We start from the raw sequence: 20252 nt of genomic DNA on the forward strand, positions 1-20252 counted from the left end.
GGCTTCCTGCCTTGGCCTCGCACTTGAGCGCCGGCTGTGTGCAACTGGGCCGCGGCCATCTCTCCACTGAGCTCTGTCTGCGGAGACACAGAGGGGGACATAAATAACACCCAGCCTCGGCCAGGCACGTTGGCTCACGCCTGTAACCCCAGCACTTTGGGAGGTCGAGGTGGGCAGATCACCTGAAATCAGGAGTTCGAGACCAGCCTGACCAACATGGAGAAACCTTGTCTCTACTAAAAATACAAAATTAGCCGGGCGTGGTGGCGCATGCCTGTAATTCACAGCTACTCGGGAGGCTGGGGCAGGTGAATCGCTTGAATCCGGGAGGCAGAGGTTGCGGTGAGCCGAGGTCGCGCCATTTCTCTCCAGCCTGGGCAACAAGAGCGAAACTCCGTCTCAAAAATAAAAACAATAAAAATAACACCCAGCCTTGAGGTAGGGCGGGTGGGGGGGGGGGGGGTGGCTGTCGCGGGGCCTCGGGGGCAGAAGACGCGCTCAATGGGGAAGAGCTTGCGGCCGGCCCCGGGGCGGAAGTCCCTCGTGGAAGTGAAGTCCGAGGAGGAGGAGGAAGACAAGGAGGAGAAGGAAGAGGGTTCAGCGGTCTCGAAGCTGCGGCCCGGGCGGGAAGTGTGAAGATGCCAGGTCCCCGGGGAGGGCAAAGGGCGTGTGGGCCTTAAAAGGCCGCAGAGCGGTCGGGGCCGCCCACTCGGTGGGCGCCGGAGGCGAGAGGCCCCCCCCCCCGCCAGGCTTCTCTCCACACCCCGCGCGGCCATGGGGAGTCAGCCCGGGACTCGCTGCCGGCAGGTGTCCTCCCCGCCCCCTGTCCCGGCTGGCTTGGCGGCCGGCACGACGGGCGCGGAGGGGGTCGCGCCGGTGTCACAAGGACTGAACAGGCGCGCTATTCGGGGAGGGGGCGCCCCGGCGCTGCCCCTCCCCGACCCGCGCTGACGCCCCGCGCCGTCCGTTACGTAACCCCCCCTCACGCCTTCCCTCGCGGACCCGGGCCGCTCCACCGACGCCGCCTTGCCTGCCTGGGTTCCTCCGCGTTCAGCTTTGCGCCTAAAGGGAAACTGAGACCCTTTTCCAGCAGAGCATGGCGAGTGGTGCCCGCAGGGGGTGGCTGTGACCGTCCTCCCTAGGATTCTTGGGTCCCTAGGGGAGCCCGGACTGCGGGGGGAGCCCCAGGTCCGCCTGGGGGACTCGGCTTCCGCCTGTGTACGGCGTTCTTCCTCCCTGGCCTGGACTCTGGGGGCCCTGGAGCCTTCCGTGGCCGCTCCACCCACAACCATTTGTGCCTGGGCCACCATGTGCCTTAAATTATAAAATCGGGCAGTGACGCTCAGTAGGGGCTGGTTTCTCCACCTTCCTCTGGGTGACCTTGGGCAGATTTCGCCTCTCCGAGCCTCAGTGTCCCCACCAGTCTAAAATGGCCCCTTCCTTCTAGTGTGGTGGGGAAGAACAGCAGCATGTCGACACCCGGTGAGTACTTAGCCAGGTAGCTGTGAACTCTCCTTATCTAACCCTCCCTGCCAGAGGCCTGCCACAGCGCCAGACCTGGGCCTGGTTAGGTGGTGCCCAGCTGGGCCAGTCAGCTCCCTGTGGACCTTGGCCTTTGCCCTGGGAACACGTGGTGTAGGCCTGCCCTGTGGCCCAGGAGCTGCAGATGCGGCTGGTGCTTTGTGGCCTGGTGGTGGTGGGGAGTGGGTGCTTCCCTGTCACCCTCCGTACAAGACCCTAGAAGCATCTGAGGGTCCCTTGCGGTCCCATTCATCGTCTTACTGAGGTAGCTCACCCAGAGCCCGTTTCGAGCATCTAGGAGGACAAGCTGTGAGATGAGGAAGGTATCTGCCCAGGCCTTCTCTGAGCTCCTCAGACACTGGGAACCTCAGTCTCTTCATCTCTTCCTTGGGCATAGATAACATATCTTCTTCCCTTCCCTCCTGCTTGGCCCCTGCCAGCATGAGATGAAATGTCACTCTCCCTGCTCCCACAAATTGGCCTGGACATGAGCCCAGGGCTTTATGCTCATTTTACCTTTTTTTTTTTTTTTTTTTGAGGACAGTCTTGCTCCGTTGCCCAGGCTGGAGTGCAGTGGTGTGACCTCAGTTCACTGCAACCTCCACCTCCTGGGTTCAAGCGATTCTCCTGCCTCAGCCTCCTGAGTAGCTGGGACTATAGGTATGCACCAACACACCCAGCTAATTTCTGTATTTTTATTAGACATGGGGTTTTGCCATGTTGGCCAGGCTGGTCTTTAACTCTTGACCTCAAGTGATCCTCCTGCCTCAGCCTCCCAAAGTGCTGGGATTACAGGCGTGAGGCACCGCACCCGGCCTCATTTTACCTTTGAGCAAACATATGAAGGGAGAATTAGTGTCCAGGCCACACAGCACCAGCCCCGCCTTTGACAGTTGAGGAAACCAAGAGGTGGAGTCGCTCTTCCAGGCAGGGTGACCAATCATCCTGCTTTGCTGGAAACTGAGGGGACCCAGGCTTTAGTGGGAAAACTGGGAGTTACCCTATCTCCACTGGCCAATGACTGTCCATGTTCAAAGTCTGAGGCCGGGTGCGGTGGCTCACGCCTGTAATCCCAGCACTTTGGGAGGCCGAGGCAGGTGGATCATGAGGTCAGGAGATGGAGACCATCCTAGCTAACACGGTGAAACCCTGTCTCTACTAAAAATGCAAAAAATTAGCTGGGCGTGGTGGCGGGCGCCTGTAGTCCCAGCTACTTAGGAGGCTGAGGCAGGAGAATGACGTGAACCCGGGAAGCGGAGCTTGCGATGAGCCGAGATCACACCACTGCACTCCAGCCTGGTTGACAGAGCAAGACTCCGACTCAAAAAAAAAAAAAAAAAAATCACAGTGTTGGTTGGGCGCAGTGGCTCACGCCTGTAATCCCAGCACTTTAGGAGGTCAAGGTGGGTGGATCACCCAAGGTCAGGAGTTCGAGACCCGCCTGGCCAACGTGGTGAAACCCCATCTTTACTAAAAGTACAAATATTAGGCTGGGCGTGGTGGCTCACGCCTGTAATTCCAGCACTTTGGGAGGCTGAGGTGGGCGGATCACCTGAGGTCGGAAGTTCAAGGAGGCTGAGGCATGAGAATCGCTTGAACCTAGGAGGTGGAGGTTGCAGTGAGCCGAGATCACGCCATTGCACTCCACCCTGGGTGACAGAGTGAGACTCCATCTCAAAAAAATAAAATGGGCGCGGCACCTCACACCTGTAATCCAAGCACTTTGGAAGGCTGAGGCAGGTGGATCACGAGATCAAGAGATTGACACCATCCTGGCCAACATGGTGAAACCCCATTTCTACTAAAACTACAAAAGTTAGCCAGGAGGGCCGGGCGCGGTGGCTCAAGCCTGTAATCCCAGCACTTTGGGAGGCCGAGACGGGCGGATCACGAGGTTAGGAGATCGAGACCATCCTGGCTAACACGGTGAAACCCCGTCTCTACTAAAAAAACTACAAAAAAAACTAGCCGGGCGACGTGGCGGCGCCTGTAGTCCCAGCTACCCGGGAGGCTGAGACAGGAGAATGGCGTGAACCCGGAAGGCGGAGCTTGCAGTGAGCTGAGATCCGGCCACAGCAGTCCAGCCTGGGTGACAGAGCGAGACTCCGTCTCAAAAAAAAAAAAAGCCAGGCATGGTGGTGTTTGCCTGTAGTCCCAGCTACCTGGGAGGCTGAGGCAAGAGAATTGCTTGAAGTTGGGAGGCAGAGGTTGCAGTGAGCCGAGATCACGCCACTGCACTGCAGCCTGGCGACACAGTGAGACTCCGTCTCAAAATAAATAAAATGAAATAATAATAATAAAAATAAAAAATCACAGTGTTGACCGGGCATGGTGGCTCATGCCTGTAATCCCAGCACTTTGGGAGACCGAGGCAGGCAGATCGCTTGAGCCCAGGAGTTTTGAGAGCATCCTGGACAACATAGGGAAACCCCTTCTCTATCAAAAATTTAAAAATCAGCCGGGCGTGGTGGTGCAGTCCTGTGGTCCCAGCTACTTGGAAGGCTGAGGTAGGAGGATCGCTTGAAACCAGGAAGCCAAGCCTTCAGTGAGCACTCTAGCCTGGGTGACAGAGAAAGACCCTGTCTCAAAATAAGTAAATAATAAATAAATAAAAATAAATGGCTGGGCGCGGTGGCTCAAGCCTGCAATCCCAGCACTTTGGGAGGTCGAGACGGGCGGATCACAAGGTCAGGAGATCAAGACCATCCTGGCTAACATGGTGAAACCCCATCTCTACTAAAAAATACAAAAAAAACTAGCCGGGCAAGGTGGCGGGCGCCTGTAGTCCCAGCTACTCGGGAGGCTGAGGCAGGAGAATGGCGTCAACCCGGGAGGCGGAGCTTGCAGTGAGCTGAGATCCGGCCACTGCACTCCAGCCTGGGCAACAGAGGGAGACTCCGTCTCAAAAAAAAAAAAAAAAAAAAAAAAAAAAGTCAGTGTTAAGACATGTCTGCCAAGTTGCTGCCAGTATTTGGGACAATACAGATGAAATTCTGGGCACACATGATGCCCTTAATAAATAAATGTTAGGCCGGGCGCGGTGGCTCAAGCCTGTAATCCCAGCACTTTGGGAGGCCAAGATGGGCGGATCACGAGGTCAGGAGATCGAGACCATCCTGGCTAACACGGTGAAACCCCGTCTCTACTAAAAAATACAAAAAAACTAGCCGGGCGAGGTGGCGGGCGCCTGTAGTCCCAGCTACTGGGGAGGCTGAGGCAGGAGAATGGCGTAAACCCGGGAGGCGGAGCTTGCAGTGAGCCAAGATCCGGCCACTGCACTCCAGCCTGGGCAACAGAGGGAGACTCCGTCTCAAAAAATAAATAAATAAAATTAAATAAATAAATAAATGTTATTATTGTTTGTTAATGTGGCAGTACTAGCATACTTTACTCCATTAAGCACTCTCCGTGTGAGCGTTACTGTTCTAAAAGCTGCCCATGCATTCACACCCAGTGAAGATCTGGGTTTCAGAGTGGTGCCATGGCCAAGGTCACACAGCCAGCAAGGTGCTAAGGCAGCATTTGTAAGATTCAATATTCTTATAGAACAGCTCAAATGATGGCAGTTGTTCATGATCTGGGGAAACTGAGGCAAGAGGAAGAGAGTGACTGCTGAGGTTCCCTGCCTCCAGAAAGCTGGCCCTCTCCTTGCCCAAGGTGGCAGGACAGGTTGTAAGAACAAGCCCTTTGCTCAGGCTGGGCTGCCTGCCTCCAGTCGGCTGGCTGCCCGTGCCCTCTGCCAGCCACTGTTCCCTGTTGGCCAGCCAAGCTGTGGAGCAGTCCAGGACATTGTGTCCAGAGAGAGGGCCAAGCAGGCCCACCCCCAACTGTGGCGCTGACCTCCCTCCCTGCCTCTCTGGGCCTCGGGCCAACTTGGCCTGTCCCTAGCCCTGGTATGAGCAGGACAGAGCTGCGCTCATGGAAGCAGCTCTGAGGGTAGTGCCTCAGCTCCTCCTGCCTCACTTTGAGCCCTGGTTAGGAGGGGTGCCCCCCTCCAAGCCCTGCCGTCTCTTCAGAAGATACCCCTAGTCCCAGGGGACAGACTCCCCAGGATGCTCCTCAGGACAAGCCAGCTGGGCTGCTGAGATGCTGTTTTTCTGCCTTTGGTATGTTTGCTCTGCGTGTCCCAAAATGCCAGCTGAGCCAAGGGGAGAGGCCCCCTTACACAGAGAGTCAGCTGTGTGGGAGCCTAGTGCCCAGGTGAGCTGGACACAGACTTGACTCCCATCTTTATGGATAAGAAAACTGAACTGCGGCCGGGCGCGGTGGCTCAAGCCTGTAATCCCAGCACTTTGGGAGGCCGAGATGGGCGGATCACTAGGTCAGGAGATCGAGACCATCCTGGCTAACACGGTGAAACCCCGTCTCTACTAAAAAATATAAAACGCTAGCCGGGCGTGGGGGCAGGCGCCTGTAGTCCCAGCTACTCGGGAGGCTGAGGCAGGAGAATGGCGTAAACCCGGGAGGCGGAGCTTGCAGTGAGCTGAGATCCGGCTACTGTACTCCAGCCTGGGCGACAGAGCCAGACTCTGCCTCAAAAAAAAAAAAAAAAAAAAAAAAATCTGAACTGCATAGAGAGAGTGGGATTCACACAAAGCTGCACACGCATGAGCTAAGACTCTGCGGGAAGGGGCTGAGGAGTGGAGAAAAGTAAGGGTGGGGGAGCAGTCTCAGGGGAAGGGGCAGTGGCTCATGCCTGTGATCCCAGTACTTTGGGAGACCAAGGTGGCAAGATCCCTTGAACCCAGGAGTTTAAGACCAGCCTGGGCAACATGGTGAAACCCCGTCTCTACAAAAAATACAAAAATTAGGGTGGCATAGTGGCGCATACCTGTAATCCCAGCTACTCAGAAGGCTGAGTAGCTTCTGAGTACTACTCAGTGGTACTCAGGTGGAAGGGTCACCTGAGCCTGGGAAGTTGAGGCTGCAGTGAGTGGTCATCCCACCACTGCACTCCAGCCTGGGCAACAGAGCCAGATCCTATCTCTATAAATAAATAAAGAGCGGCTTGGCCGGGCACAGTGGCTCACACCTATAATCCCAGTACTTTGGGAGGCCGAGGCGGGTGGATCACCTGAGGTCGGGAGTTCGAGACCAGCCTAACCAACGCAGAGAAACCACATCTCTACTAAAAAATACAAAATTAGCTGGGCATGATGGTGCATGCCTCTAATCCCAGCTACTCAGGAGGCTGAGACAGGAGAATCTCTTGAACCCAGGAGGTAGAGGTTGCAGTGAGCGGAGATCGCACCATTGCACTCCAGCCTGGGCAACAAGAGTGAAACTCTATCTCAAAAAAAAAAAAAAAAAAAAAAAAGGCCGGGCACAGTGGCTCATGCCTGTAACCCCAGCACTTTGGGAGGTCAAGGTGGAAGATCATGAGGTCGGGAGATCAAGACCATCCTGGCTAACATGGTGAAACCCCGTCTTTACTAAAAAATACAAAAAATTAGCTGGGCATGGTGGCCGGCACCTATAGTCCCAGCTATTCAGGAGGCTGAGGTAGGAGAATGGTGTAAACCCGGGAGGCGGAGCTTGCAATGAGCAGAGATCGTGCCACTGCACTCCAGCCTGGGCGACAGAGTGAGACTCCATCTCAAAAAAAAAAAAAAAAAAAAAATATTAAAAAAAAGGGCTCCTTTGTATGTTCCAGGTCTCAGTTTAACTACTGGCTACTCAGAGACACCCTCCCTGACCCCCACCCTTTTAGAGGACAGCTGTTTTGTTTCCCTGAGGACAAATCTCCACACGGATTTTTCTTGTTTCCTTATATTTACTGTTTATCTTGCCCACCAGAATTAGTAAGGCTGGCAGGGGCAGGGACTTTTGGTTCTGCTGCGACTCCAGTGCTGAGAACAGACTCTGGCACATAGTAGGGGCTCAGTAAATATTAATTGAGTGAACCATGAATGTTGGTTGGCCGTTTCCGTCATTCCAGTATGTCAATACATTCCAGTATGTCTGCTTTTTCTTTTTTAATAGCTTTATTGAGGAATGATTGACATGTATGCTATACATACTCAAGAATTGTCATTCGGGGCTGGGTGCAGTGGCTCACGCCTGTAATCCCAGCACTTTGGGAGGTCGAGGTAGGCGGATCACCTGAGGTCAGGAGTTCGAGACCAGCCTGACCAACATGATGAAACCCCGTCTCTAGTAAAAATACAAAAATTTAGCCAGGCGTGGTGGCGCATGCCTGTAATCCCAGCTACTCGGGAGGCTAAGGCTGGAGAATCGCTTGAACCTGGGAGGTGGAGGTTGCGGTGAGCCCAGATGGTGTCATTGTACTCCAGCCTGGCCAACAGGAGCAAAACTGTTCTCAAAAAAAAAAAGAAAGAAAGAAAGAAAGAAATTATAAATCGAGCCAGGCATGGTGGTGCACACCTGACCTGTATGTAGTCCCAGTTACTTGGGAGGCTGAGGTGAGAGGATCTCCTGAGCCCGGGAGTTCCAGGCTGCAGTGAGGTGTAATTATGCCACTGCACTCCAGCCTGGGTGACAGAGTAAGGCCCCCATCTTAAATTAAAATATGTAGGTATAGGCTGGGCGCGGTGGCTCACACCTGTAATCCCAGTACTTTGGGAGGCTGAGGTGGGTGAATCACGAGGTCAGGAGATCGAGACCATCTTGGCTAACACAGTGAAACCCCATCTCTACTAAAAATACAAAAAACTAGCAGGGCGCCTGTAGTCCCAGCTAGGGACTTGGGACAGCTGAGGCAGGAAAGAATGGCGTGAACCTGGGAGGTGGAGCTTACAGTGAGCCGAGATTGTGCCACTGCACTCCAGCCTGAGCGACCGTGTGAGGCTCCATCTGGAAAAAATATATATATATATGTGTGTGTGTGTGTGTGTGTATATATACACATACATATATACATATATATATTTTTTTAAATAAATAAAAATGTCCGGGTGCGGTGGCTTACATTGTAATGCCAGCACTTTGGGAGACTGAGGTGGACGGATCACCTGAGGTCAGGAGTTAGAGACTAGCCTGACCAACATGATGAAACCCTGAAAATCTACTAAAAATACAGAATGAGCCGGACATGGTGGCACATGCCTGTAATCCCAGGTACTTGGGAGGTTAAGGCAGTAGAATTGCTTGAACCTGGGAGGCAGAGGTTGCAGTGAGCACCATTACACTCCAGCCTGGACAATAAGAGCGAAAGTCTCAAAAAATAAAATAAATAAAACTATAATTTAATGAATTTTGACCTGTTGTATACCCATGAAACCATCACTACAATCACGGTAATGACTATATCTCTCACCTCCAAGTTTCGTTATTCCCTGCCAGTAAAAAATTATTATTATTATTTTTTGAGACAGGTCTCACTCTGTTGCCCAGGCTGGAGTACAGTGGCTTGATCTCAGCTCACTGCAACCTTTACCTCCCAGGTGCAGGTGATCCTCTCACCTCAGCCCCCAAGTAGCTGGGACTGCAGGCATGTGCCACCATGCCCAGCTAATTTTTATATTTTTTGTAGAGATGGTGTTTCATTGTCTTGCCCAGGCTGGTCTTGAACTCCTGAGCACTTTGGCTTCCTAAAGTGCTAGGATTACATATTCCCCTGTTTAAATCCCTCCTGCTTGACGCCCCCATCCTTGTGTCCCCAAGCAGCCACTCATCTGCTTTCCTTCACTGTAGGTGAATTTGCATTTTCTATACATGGAATCAGATAGTACCTACTTATTTTTCTTTTAAGGTGTGGCTTTCAGCCAGGCATGGTAGCTCACACATGTGATCCCAACACTTTAGGAGGCTGTGGTGGGAGGATCACGTCAGTCCAGGAGTTTGAGACCAGCCTGGGAAACACAGACTTCATCTCTACTTAAAATTTTTTTGGGCCAGGTGCGGTGGCACACACCTGTAATCCCAGCACTTTGGGAGGATGAGGCAGGTGGAACACCTGAAGTCAGGAGTTCATGACCAGCCTGACTAACATGGTGAAACCCGGTCTCTATTAAGTACAGAAAAATTAGCCGGGCGTGGTAGCACATGCCTGTAATCCGAGCTACTTGGGAGGTTGAGGCAGGAGAATCACTTGTACCTGGAAGGTGGAGGTTGCAGTGAGCTGAGATCGCGCCATTTCACTCCAGCCTGGTCAACAAGAATAAGACTCTGTCTCGAAAGAAAAGAAAAGGCCAGGCGCGGTGGCTCAAGCCTGTAATCCCAGCACTTTGGGAGGCCGAGACGGGCGGATCACGAGGTCAGGAGATCGAGACCATCCTGGCTAACTCGGTGAAACCCCACCTCTACTAAAAAAAAAAAAACTAGCCAGGCGGCCACCTGTAGTCCCAGCTACTCGGAGGCTGAGGCAGGAGAATGGCGTAAACGCGGAAGGCGGAGCTTGTAGTGAGCTGAGATCTGGCCCCTGCACTCCAGCCTGGGCGATAAAGCGAGACTCTGTCTCAAAAAAAAAAAAAGAAAGAAAAAAAAATTTTCTTTGGCGGGGCGTGGTAACACACACCTGTAATTCCAGCACTTTGGGAGGCCAAGGCAGGCAGTTCACCTGAGGCCACAAGTTCGAGACCAGCCTGGCCAACGTGTTGAAACCCCATCTGTACTAAAAATACAAAAATTAGCCATGCATGCTGTCGTGTGCCTGTAGTCCCAGCTACTCAGGAAGCTGAGGCAGGAGAGTCACTTGAACCTGGGAGGTGGAGGTTGCAGTGAGTGAGCTGAGATTACGCCACTGCACTCCAGCCTGGGTAACAGAGTAAGACTCCATCTCAAAAAAGAATTTTTTTAAAGGTGTGGCTTTTACTCAGCATTATTATTTTGAGATCCAGCCATGTTGTGTGTGTCAGCAGTTAATTTGTTTTCATCAGGAGTGGTATTCCATAGTATAGATGTGACAGCTTTGGTTCAACCATTCACCCATTGAAGGATATTTGGGTGTTTCCAGTTTGGGGCCATAACAAATAAGGCTAGTATGAACATTTGCATATAAGTCATTTTATTTTTCTTTGAGACAGGGACTCATTCGATTCCCTAGGGTGGAGTGCAGCGGTATGATCATGGCTCACTGCATCCTCAACCTTCTGGGCTCAAGTGATCCTCCCCGCTCAGCTCTGAAGTATCTGGGACTACAGGTAGGCACCATACCTGGCTAAATTTTTAAAATGTTTTTGTGGTTTAGCTGGGCTTGGTGGTGTGTGTGCCTATAATTCCAGCTACTCGGGAGGCTGAGGCAGGAGAATTGCTTGAATCTGGGAGGCAGAGATTGCAGTGAGCCGAGATCATGCCATTGCACTCCAGCCTGGGCGACAGAACGAAACTGCATCTCAAAAAAAAAAAAAAAAAAGAAAAAAATTCTGTAGAGATAGGGTCTTGCTATGTTGCCCAGGCTGGTCTCAAACTCCTAGACCCAAATGATACTCCTACCTCGGCCTGCCAAATACTTGGGATTATAGGCATGAGCCACGGCACCTCACAAAGACTTGCATGCACCTGGCCTTGCATGCAAGTCTTTATAAGGACATAACATTTATTTCCTTCCCCCTTTTTCTTTTCTTTTTTTTTTTTTTTTTTGAGACAGAGTCTCACTCTCTTGTTGCCCAGGCTGGAGTGCAGTGGTGCTCTCTTGGCTCACTGCAATCTCTGCCTCCTGGGTTCAAGTGATTCTCCTGCCTCAGCCTCCCATATAGCTGGGATTACAGGCACCGGCCACCACGCCCGGCTAATTTTTGTATTTTAGTAGAGACGGGATTTCACCATGTTGGCTAGCTGGTCTCGAACTCCTGACCTCAGGTGATCGGCCTGCCTCGGCCTCCCCAAGTGCTGAGATTACAGGCATGAGCCACAGCGCTCGGCCTTATTTCTTTTTCTTTCTTTTTTTTTTTTAATTTGAGACGGAGTTTTGCGTCTCACTCTGTTGCTCAGGCTGTATAGTACAGTGGCATGTTCTCGGCTCACTGCAACCTCCACCTCCTTGGTTCAAGCAATTCTCCTGCCTCAGCTTCCTGAGTGGCTGGGACTCCAGGCGTGCACTCCTACGTCCGGCTAATTTGTTTTGTTTTGTTTTGTTTTGTTTTGAAACGGAGTCTTGCTCTGTCACCCAGGCTGGAGCGCAGTGGCCGGATCTCAGCTCACTGCAAGCTCCGCCTTCCGGGTTTACGCCATTCTCCTGCCTCAGCTTCCCGAGTAGCTGGGACTACAGGCGCCCGCCACGTCGCCCGGCTAGTTTTTTTCTATTTTTTAGTAGAGACGGGGTTTCACCATGTTAGCCAGGATGGTCTCGATCTCTGTGATCCACCCGTCTCGGCCTCCCAAAGTGCTGGGATTACAGGCTTGAGCCACGCGCCCGGCCGTTTTTGTTTTGTTTTGTTTTGGTTTGTTTTGAGACAGAGTCTTCGCTCTGTCGCCAGGCTGGAGTGTAGTGGCTTGATATTGGCTCACTGCAACCTGCGCCTCCCAGGTTCAAGCGATTCTCCTGCCTCAGCCTCTCGAGTAGCTGAGACTACAGGTGCGTGCTACCTCACCCAGCTAATTTTTGTATTTTTAGTGGAGATAGGGTTTCACCATGTTGGCCAGGATGGTCTCGATCTCTTGACTTCACGATCCACCCACCTTGGGCTCCCAAAGTGCTGGGATTACAGGCGTGAGCCACCGTGCCCAGCCTGTTTCCTTTTCTTATGAGATCGGAGTGGAATGGCTATATCACATGATACATGTGTAACTTCTTTTTGAGCCCAGATCTTACTCTGTCACTCAGGCTGTAGTGCAGTGGCCCACTGCAGCCTTAACATCCCAGTCTCAAGCAGTCCTCTCACAGCCTCCCAAGTAGCTGGGACCACAGGTGCCAGCCATAACACCTCACTATTGTTTTTTTGTTGTTGTTTTTTTGAGACAGAGTCTTGTTCTGTCGCCTAGTCTGTACTTCCTTCCGGGCTCAAGCGATTCTCCTGCCTCAGCCTCCCAAGTAGCTGGGACACACCACCATGCTCGGCTAATTTTTGTATTTTTAGTAGAGACGAGATTTCACCATTTTGACCAGGCTGGTCTCAAACTCCTGACCTTGTGATCTGCCTGCCTTGGGCTCCCAAAGTGCTGGGATTACAGGCGTGAGCCACCACACCCAGCCCATTATTATTATTATTTTTTTTGAGATGGAGTCTTGCTCTGTCTCCAGGCTGGAGGGTAGTGGCATGATCTCGGCTCACTGCAACCTCCACCTCCCGGGTTCAAGTGATTCTCCCCGCTCAGCCTCCTGAGTAGCTGGGATTACAGGCGCATGCCACCATGCCCGGATAATTTTTTTAAAAAATATTTTTAGTGGAGACAGGGTTTCACCATGTTGGCCAGGATTGTCTTGATCTCTTGACCTTGTGATCTGCCCACCTCGGCCTCCCAAAGTGCTGGGATTACAGGCGTGAGCCACTGCACCCGGCCAGCCCACTAATGTTTTAAGTTTTTGTAGAGATGGGGTCTTGCCATGTTGCCATATTGCCATGTTGCCCAGGCTGATCTTGAACTCCTGGGCTTAAGTGATCCTCCCACCTCAGCCTCTCAAAGTGGTAGGATTACAGGTATAAGCCACCACACCTGACCATTTTTTGTAGAGGCAAGATCTCCTCACTGTGTTGCACAGGCTGGTCTTGAACTCCTTGGGCTCAAACAATCCTCCCGCCTTGACCTCCCAAAGTACTGGTATTACCAACATGAGCCACCATGTCTGGCTGTATGTTTAACTTTTTAAGAAACTTCCTCAAGCCTGTAATCCCAGCACTTTGGGAGGCCGAGACGGGCGGATCACGAGGTCAGGAGATAGAGACCATCCTGGCTAACACAGTGAAACCCCGTCTCTACTAAAAAAAATACAAAAAAACTAGCCGGGCGAGGTGGCGGGCGCCTGTAGTCCCAGCTACTTGGGAGGCTGAGGCAGGAGAATGGCGTAAACCCGGGAGGCGGAGCTTGCAGTGAGCTGAGATCTGGCCACTGCACTCCAGCCTGGGCGATAGAGCAAGACTCCGTCTCAACAACAACAACAACAACAACAAAGCAACTTCCCGGCCAGGTATGGTGGCTCAAGCCTGTAATCCCAGCACTTTGGGAGGCCGAGGTGGGCGGGTCACGAGGTCAGGAGATCGAGACCATCCTGGCTAACACGGTGAAACCCCGTCTCTACTAAAAATACAAAAAATTAGCTGGGTGTGGTGGCGGGCACCTGTAGTCCCAGCTACTTGGGAGGCCGAGACAGGAGAATGGCGTGAACCCAGGAGGCAGAGCTTGCAGTGAGCTGAGATCGCACCACTGCACTCCAGCCTGGGCGACAGAGCAAGACTCCATCTCAAAAAGAAAACAAAAACAAAAACAAAAGAAAAGAAACTTCCCGGCCGGGTGCGGTGGCTCAAGCCTGTAATCCCAGCACTTTGGGAGGCTGAGGCGGGCGGATCATGAGGTCAGGAGATCGAGACCATCCTGGCTAACACGGTGAAACCCCGTCTCTACTAAAAAATACAAAAAACTAGCCGGGCGAGGTGGCGGGCGCCTGCAGTCCCAGCTACTCAGGAGGCTGAGGCAGGAGAATGGCGTGAACCCGGGAGGCGGAGCTTGCAGTGAGCTGAGATCTGGCCACTGCACTCCAGCCTGGGCGACAGAGCGAGACTCCGTCTCAAAACAAACAAACAAAAACAAACAAACAAACAAAACTTCCCTTCTGGCCAGGTGCGGTGGCTCACGCCTGTAACCCCAACATTTTGGGAGGCCGAGGCAGGCGGATCACCTGAGGTCAGGAGTTCAAGACCAGCCTAGCCAACATGGCAAAACCCCATCTCTACTAAAAATAGAAAAAAATTAAGTGGCCCGGTGGCAGGCGCCTGTAATCCCAGCTACCTGGGAGGCTGAGGTAGGGAGAATTGCTTAAACCCGAGAGGTGGAGGTTGCAGTGAGCTGATATCGAGCCACTACACTCTAACCTGGGCAACAGATCGAGACTCTGTGTTAAAAAAAAAAAAAAAAGCCTCCCTTCCAAATTATCTTCCAAAATGGTTGTACCATTTTTCATTCCCATGAGCAGTATATAAAGTTACTAATTCCTGCACATCTTGACCAGCATTTGCTGTGGACAGTCTCTTTCATTTTAGCTGTTTTAATAGTTATGTTCATTGTGGTTTTAGGCGGGGTGCGATGGCTCAAGCCTGTAATCTCAGCACTTTGTGAGGGGTTTTACATTTCTGCCTTCTCAAAACCTCTGTGGTTTGTTGAAAGAGTCAGTTACACTTGCTGTGCCCTTGACTTCACCCTTCACTCCTGTGCACCTTAGTCTCACTCCCCTTCCCCTCTCTTCGGACTCCCTAAGGCCCCCTCAATGCCAAGTCCAGGTGTCATGTTACCCTGCAACTCACCCAGAAGCACTTGGCATAAGTGCTGTTCCCCTTCAAATTCTTCACCTACTAGCTTCTGTCAATCCTCTGAAAAGCCTTCCAGGGCCACATGGGAGCCTCCTCTGGGTGCCTAGAGCTCCTGGGCCTCCTCCTGCTGTGGACCTGATGTGGTGTTGAAGTCATGAGACCTGGGTTTGTCTTCTCCCAGCTCTTCCACCAGTAGAAGGCCCCTCCAAGGGAGGGGCCTGGGTCTGCTCCTGCAGCGGTCCTTGCTCTGGGCCTGGCATAAAGGAGGGTTCCAAGAGGGTCTGCAGTTGAATATGTGAGAGAAAGCGCTCTCTCTCTCTCCTCTCTCTCTTTTTTTCTTTTTTTTTTTTTTTTGAGACGGAGTCTCTGTCACCATTCTGAAGTGCAATGGTGTGATCTCAGCTCACTGCAACCTCTGGCTCCCGGGTTCATGCTATTCTTCTGCCTCAGCCTCCCATGTAGCTGAGACTACAGGGACGTGCCACCACACCCAGCGAATTTTCTGTATTTTTAGTAGAGACGAGGTTTTATCATGTTGGACAGGCTGGTCTCGAACTCCTGACCTCAGGTGATCCGCCCACCTGAGCCTCCCAGAGTGCTGGGATTACAGGTATGAGCCACCACGCCCGGCCGAGAAAGCTCTCTTCTTGTCTCTGCTCCTAGCTACAGATAATGCAACCATGAGGCAAGAAACTTAGTGCATATTGAAGAGAAAATGCCAGCTTCGCATCCAGGCTTCAGGCAGGGCCCATGCTATGGCCTGGGACCCCCTTCGACCTCATCTGCGCCACTTGCCTGTTGCTGCTGGCCTTTTCTTCCCTGAACCCACCATCCTGCCATCCTGTCCCTGCCTCTTGCCCTTGGAAGTGTCTGGTCCTGCTGCTTTTCTCCCTGTTAAGCATGTGACAAGGAATCGTATGCTTCAGGTCACGGGTTGAAAGCCCACTTCTCGGGAAGGCCTGCCTTGTCTTGTCCACCCAATATAAGTGTCCACTTTGTCACTAGCCACTGTCACTGGTCGTAATTATCTTACCATCTGCCATTTTCTCATTTATTTGTTTGTTTTCAGTTAATAGAACATTGTTTCAGGAGAGCAAGGATTTTGTCTGCAGTTGCCCCTTATTTCCTCATGCCTAGCACACTGTCCAGTGTTTATGGGGGTCCCATATTGAATGTGGAATTTTGGAGGTTTTTTGAGACAGGGTTTCACGCTGTTGCCCAGGCTGGAGTGCAGTGGCACGATCACATCTCACTTCTTCCTTGACCTCTTGGGCTCAAGTCATCCTCCCACCTCAGCCTCCTGAGTAGCTGGGACTGCAGGCATATGCCACCATGGCTGGCTAATTTTTTTATTTTTTGTAGAGACATGGGAGTCTCACCATGTTCCCCAGGATGGTCTCAAACTCCTGGGCTCAAGCAATCTTTCTGCCTCCACCTCTCAAAGTGCTAGGATTCCAAGCGTGAGCCATCGCCTCAGCTGAATATTGAATGTTTAATATAATGAATCAAGCCGGGCGCGGTGGCTCATGACTGTAATCCCAGCACTTTGGGAGGCTGAGGCAGGCAGATCACTTGAGGTCAGGAGTTCTAGACTGACCTGGCCAATATGGTGAAACCCTGTCTCTACTGAAAATACAAAAATTAGCCAGACATGGTGGCATGCACCTATAATCCCAGCTACTTGGGAGGCGGAGGTTGCAGTGAGCCAAGATTACACCACTGCACTCTAGCCTGGGTGACAGAGCAAGACTCCATTGCAAATAAAAATAGAAATAGTGTAGTGAATCAGGCTGGGCGAGGTGGCTCATACCTGTAATCCCAGCACTTTAGGAGGCATGAGGATCACTTGAGCCCAGGAATTTGAGACGAGTCTGGACAACATAGTAAGACCCTGTCTCTACAAAAAATTAAAAGTAAAAAATTAACTGGGTGTCATGGCTTACACCTGTAATCCTAGCTACTCGGGAGACTGAGGCAGGAGGATTGCTTGAGCCTGGGAGGTCACGACTGCAGTGACCCATGATCCTGTCACTGCACTCCAGCCTGAGTGACAGAGGAGGATCCTGTCTCAAAAAAAAAAAAAAAAAAAAAGGAATATAGTGAATCAGGGCAGAGCTAGAAAAAGAACCCAGATGTGTGGGCCTCTGGGCCAAGACTCTTCTCCTGTCTGGACTTCCCAGCCCTGCCACAGCCCAGCAGTAGTTTGACTAGGTTCTTGTGTCTTGGGTTGGGGGGTCTCACTTGATGGTATATGGTTCTGCCCAGGGCTCAACCCATCATTACTTCCTCACATCTTTGGGAAAAGTGCCACCATACAGGGTCCTCCTAGGGCCCTCCCTAGGGCTCAGGAGCCAGTGGGGCAAGAAGAGGTGCAGGCACAGGGACCATCCTGAATGGCCTAGCTGGACAGGGGCCAAGCCCCACTGTCCCCTGTTGTACAAATGGGACAGATGTCAAGAGGGGTTCAAAGTTACACAGTGAATCGGCAGCTTCAAGGACCTAGAACCTACTTCTCTCTGATAGTGAAATCCCCCAAATTAAAAACGCAGAGAATTGGCCGGGCATGGTGGCTTACACTTGTAATCCCAGCTCTTTGGGAGGCCGAGGCGGGCGGATCACCTGAGGTCAGGAGTTTGAGACCAGCCTGGCCAACATAGCGAAACCCTGTCTCTACTAAAAGTACAAAAATTGGCCAGGTGCGGTGGCTTATGCTTGTAATCCCCGCACTTTGGGAGGCCGAGGCGGGCGAATCACGAGGTCAGGAGGTCAAGACCATCTTGGCTAACACAGTAAAACCCATCTCTACTAAAAACACAAAACATTAGTTGGGCGTGATGGCACGCGCCTGTAATGTCAGTTACTGGGGAGGCTGAGGCAAGATAATCTCTTGAACTCGGGAGGCGGAGGTTGCAGTGAGCCAAGATTGCACCACTGCACTCCAGCCCGGGCAACAGTGCAAGACATCGTCTCAAAAAAAAAAAAAAAGTACAAAAATTAGCCTGGTGTGGTGGTGGCACACCTGTGTTCCCAGGGCAGAGAGTGGATGCCCATGGATAGTTTGTCAAAGGAATAAATTAGCCTTTTTCAGAGGAACTGAGTCTACTAGAATATTCTTTCTTCCCCTGCTGCAGGGCTGGGGCCCCTGGATCCCTTTACCCCTCCAAGTCTCCCCCTCCACCTCTTCAGAGCCAGTGAGTGTTCGCTGAATAAACAAAGGCATGAATGTCTGAATGAGTGATTTCTGTCTATGCCATGGAGAATTTTTTTTCCCTCAAATCCATAGTATCTATACCTTCAGAGGGATGGGCCGGGCCAGGAAGGTGAGTCTGGCTTCTGAGCTGGGTCTCGCCCAGGACCTTCCACTGACGGCATGACAGTGAGTGGGAGCAGGCACCTGCCGCGTTGGGACCTGTGTCTACATGAAACAGGAATGAGCAGGTGAGGGCCACCCTGCCCCTGCCGTGGGGCCCAAGGCGGGGTGATCAGCTTATACACAGGGATACAGGGACAAGGTGGGCTTCTCCCTGGCCTGGCAGGATGGAAGAAAGTGAAACCCCTGCAAATGGCCCTGTGTCTGGCAGGCCAGGGCCTCATTATCCTGGATGGGGACCTCCTTCCCCTCAATAGGCCCTACAGAGGGGAAGTGGCCCATGGAGGGGCTGGACATCAGGCCTCCTGCGACCTGTCCAGAGGTTGGATGTTTGTCCTGGGAGCTTCTAGTTCACCAACTTAGTTGGGGAGCGCTCAGTGTTGCCTGTTTGGGGAGTGAGGGGCCTGAGGAGGCCCCGTACCCCACTGATACCCCAGAACTGTTTCCCCCCTACCCCAGCCCAGTGGTGGCGTGGCAGTAGAGGTGGCAAGGTCATCCCCTGCCACCCTTAACCTGTATCACTCTTCTATAGCAGTTACAATTGTATCAAATGCATGTGAGACATCAACTCTGGGAAGGCAGACAGTGTGTGATTTATTCTCCAGTGGACAAAAACTGACACTGCCCAGTATCACTTGGATCAATAAATGAAAAAATCAGACATAAGTCAAAATCTTTACCACTTACTAGTTTTGTGAATCTAAGGTAATCTAAGTTGGAGCCTATTTCTTGTTTGTTTCTTTGAGACGGAATCTTGCTCTGTCACCCAGGCTGGAGTGCAATGGCGCGATCTCAACTCACTGCAACCTCCGCCTCCCTGTTTCAAGAGATTCTAGTGCCTCAGCCTCCCAAGTAGCTGGGATTATAGGCGCTTGCCACCACACCCAGCTAATTTTTTTTTTTTTTTTTTTGAGACGGAGTCTCGCTGTGTCGCCCAGGCTGGAGTGCAGTGGCCGGATCTCAGCTCACTGCAAGCTCCGCCTCCCGGGTTTACGCCATTCTCCTGCCTCAGCCTCCGGAGTAGCTGGGACTACAGGCGCCCGCCACCTCACCCGGCTAGTTTTTTGTATTTTTAGTAGAGACGGGGTTTCACCGTGTTAGCCAGGATGGTCTCGATCTCCTGACCTTGTGATCCGCCCGTCTCGGCCTCCCAAAGTGCTGGGATTACAGGCTTGAGCCACCGCGCCCGGCCTAATTTTTGTATTTTTAAAATAGAGACGGGTTTTGTCATGTTGGCCAGGCTGTTCTCAAACTCTTGACCTCGAGGGATCCACCTGCCTCAGCCCCCAAAGAGCTGGGATTACGGACATGAACCACTGCACCCAGCCTATTTCTTAACTGCAAAATGGAGACAATCCCTGTGAGGATGAACAATCCCTGTGAAAATTCAACAGGATGAGGAATGGTGGCTCACGTCCGTAATCCCAGCACTTTGAGAGGGAGGCTGAGGTGGGAGGATTGCTTGAGCCCAGGAGTTCAAGACCCTGTCCAATTAAAAAACAAAACGGAATAAATAAATAAATAAATAAATAAATAAATAAATAAATAAATAAATAACTTCGGCGCGGCCCGGCACAGCGGACACCAGGACTCCAAGATGGCGTCAGTCGTATCAGTGAAGGACAAGAAACTTCTGGAGGTCAAACTGGGGGAGCTGCCACGCTGGATCTTGATGCGGGACTTCAGCCCTAGTGGCATTTTCAGAGTGTTTCAAAGAGGTTACTACTGGTACTACAAGTACATTGACGTGAGAAAAGGGAGCATCTCAGGGGTTACCATGGTGCTGGCATGCTATGTGCTCTTCAGCTACTGCCTTTCCTACAAGCATCTCAAGCAGGAGCGGCTCCGCAAATACTACTGAAGAGGACACACTCTACACCCCCCCACCCCATGACTTTGGCCCGAGCCCTTCCGTGAGGAACACAATCTCGATTGTTGCTGAATCCTTTCATATCCTGATGGGAATTAACCTCCAAATAAAAGATGACTGTTAAAAAAAA

The 20252-nt window shown here is 51.9% G+C and overlaps 1 pseudogene across 2 annotated transcripts; it reads left to right on the forward strand.

The window, feature by feature from the left end:
• Positions 1-656: 656 nt before the first annotated feature.
• Positions 657-20252, forward strand: LOC104672464 (annotated as a pseudogene). 2 transcript variants are annotated; one of them, XR_004052807.1, is made up of 2 exons: positions 657-1482; positions 19831-20252. The product of XR_004052807.1 is annotated as an ATP synthase subunit f, mitochondrial pseudogene, transcript variant X2 (transcript). The 2 variants fall into 2 exon arrangements; XR_004052806.1 differs by lacking the exon at positions 657-1482 and adding an exon at positions 10581-10622.

Source organism: Rhinopithecus roxellana, chromosome 13 (genome assembly GCF_007565055.1).
Source record: "Rhinopithecus roxellana isolate Shanxi Qingling chromosome 13, ASM756505v1, whole genome shotgun sequence".
Taxonomy (NCBI): domain Eukaryota; kingdom Metazoa; phylum Chordata; class Mammalia; order Primates; family Cercopithecidae; genus Rhinopithecus; species Rhinopithecus roxellana.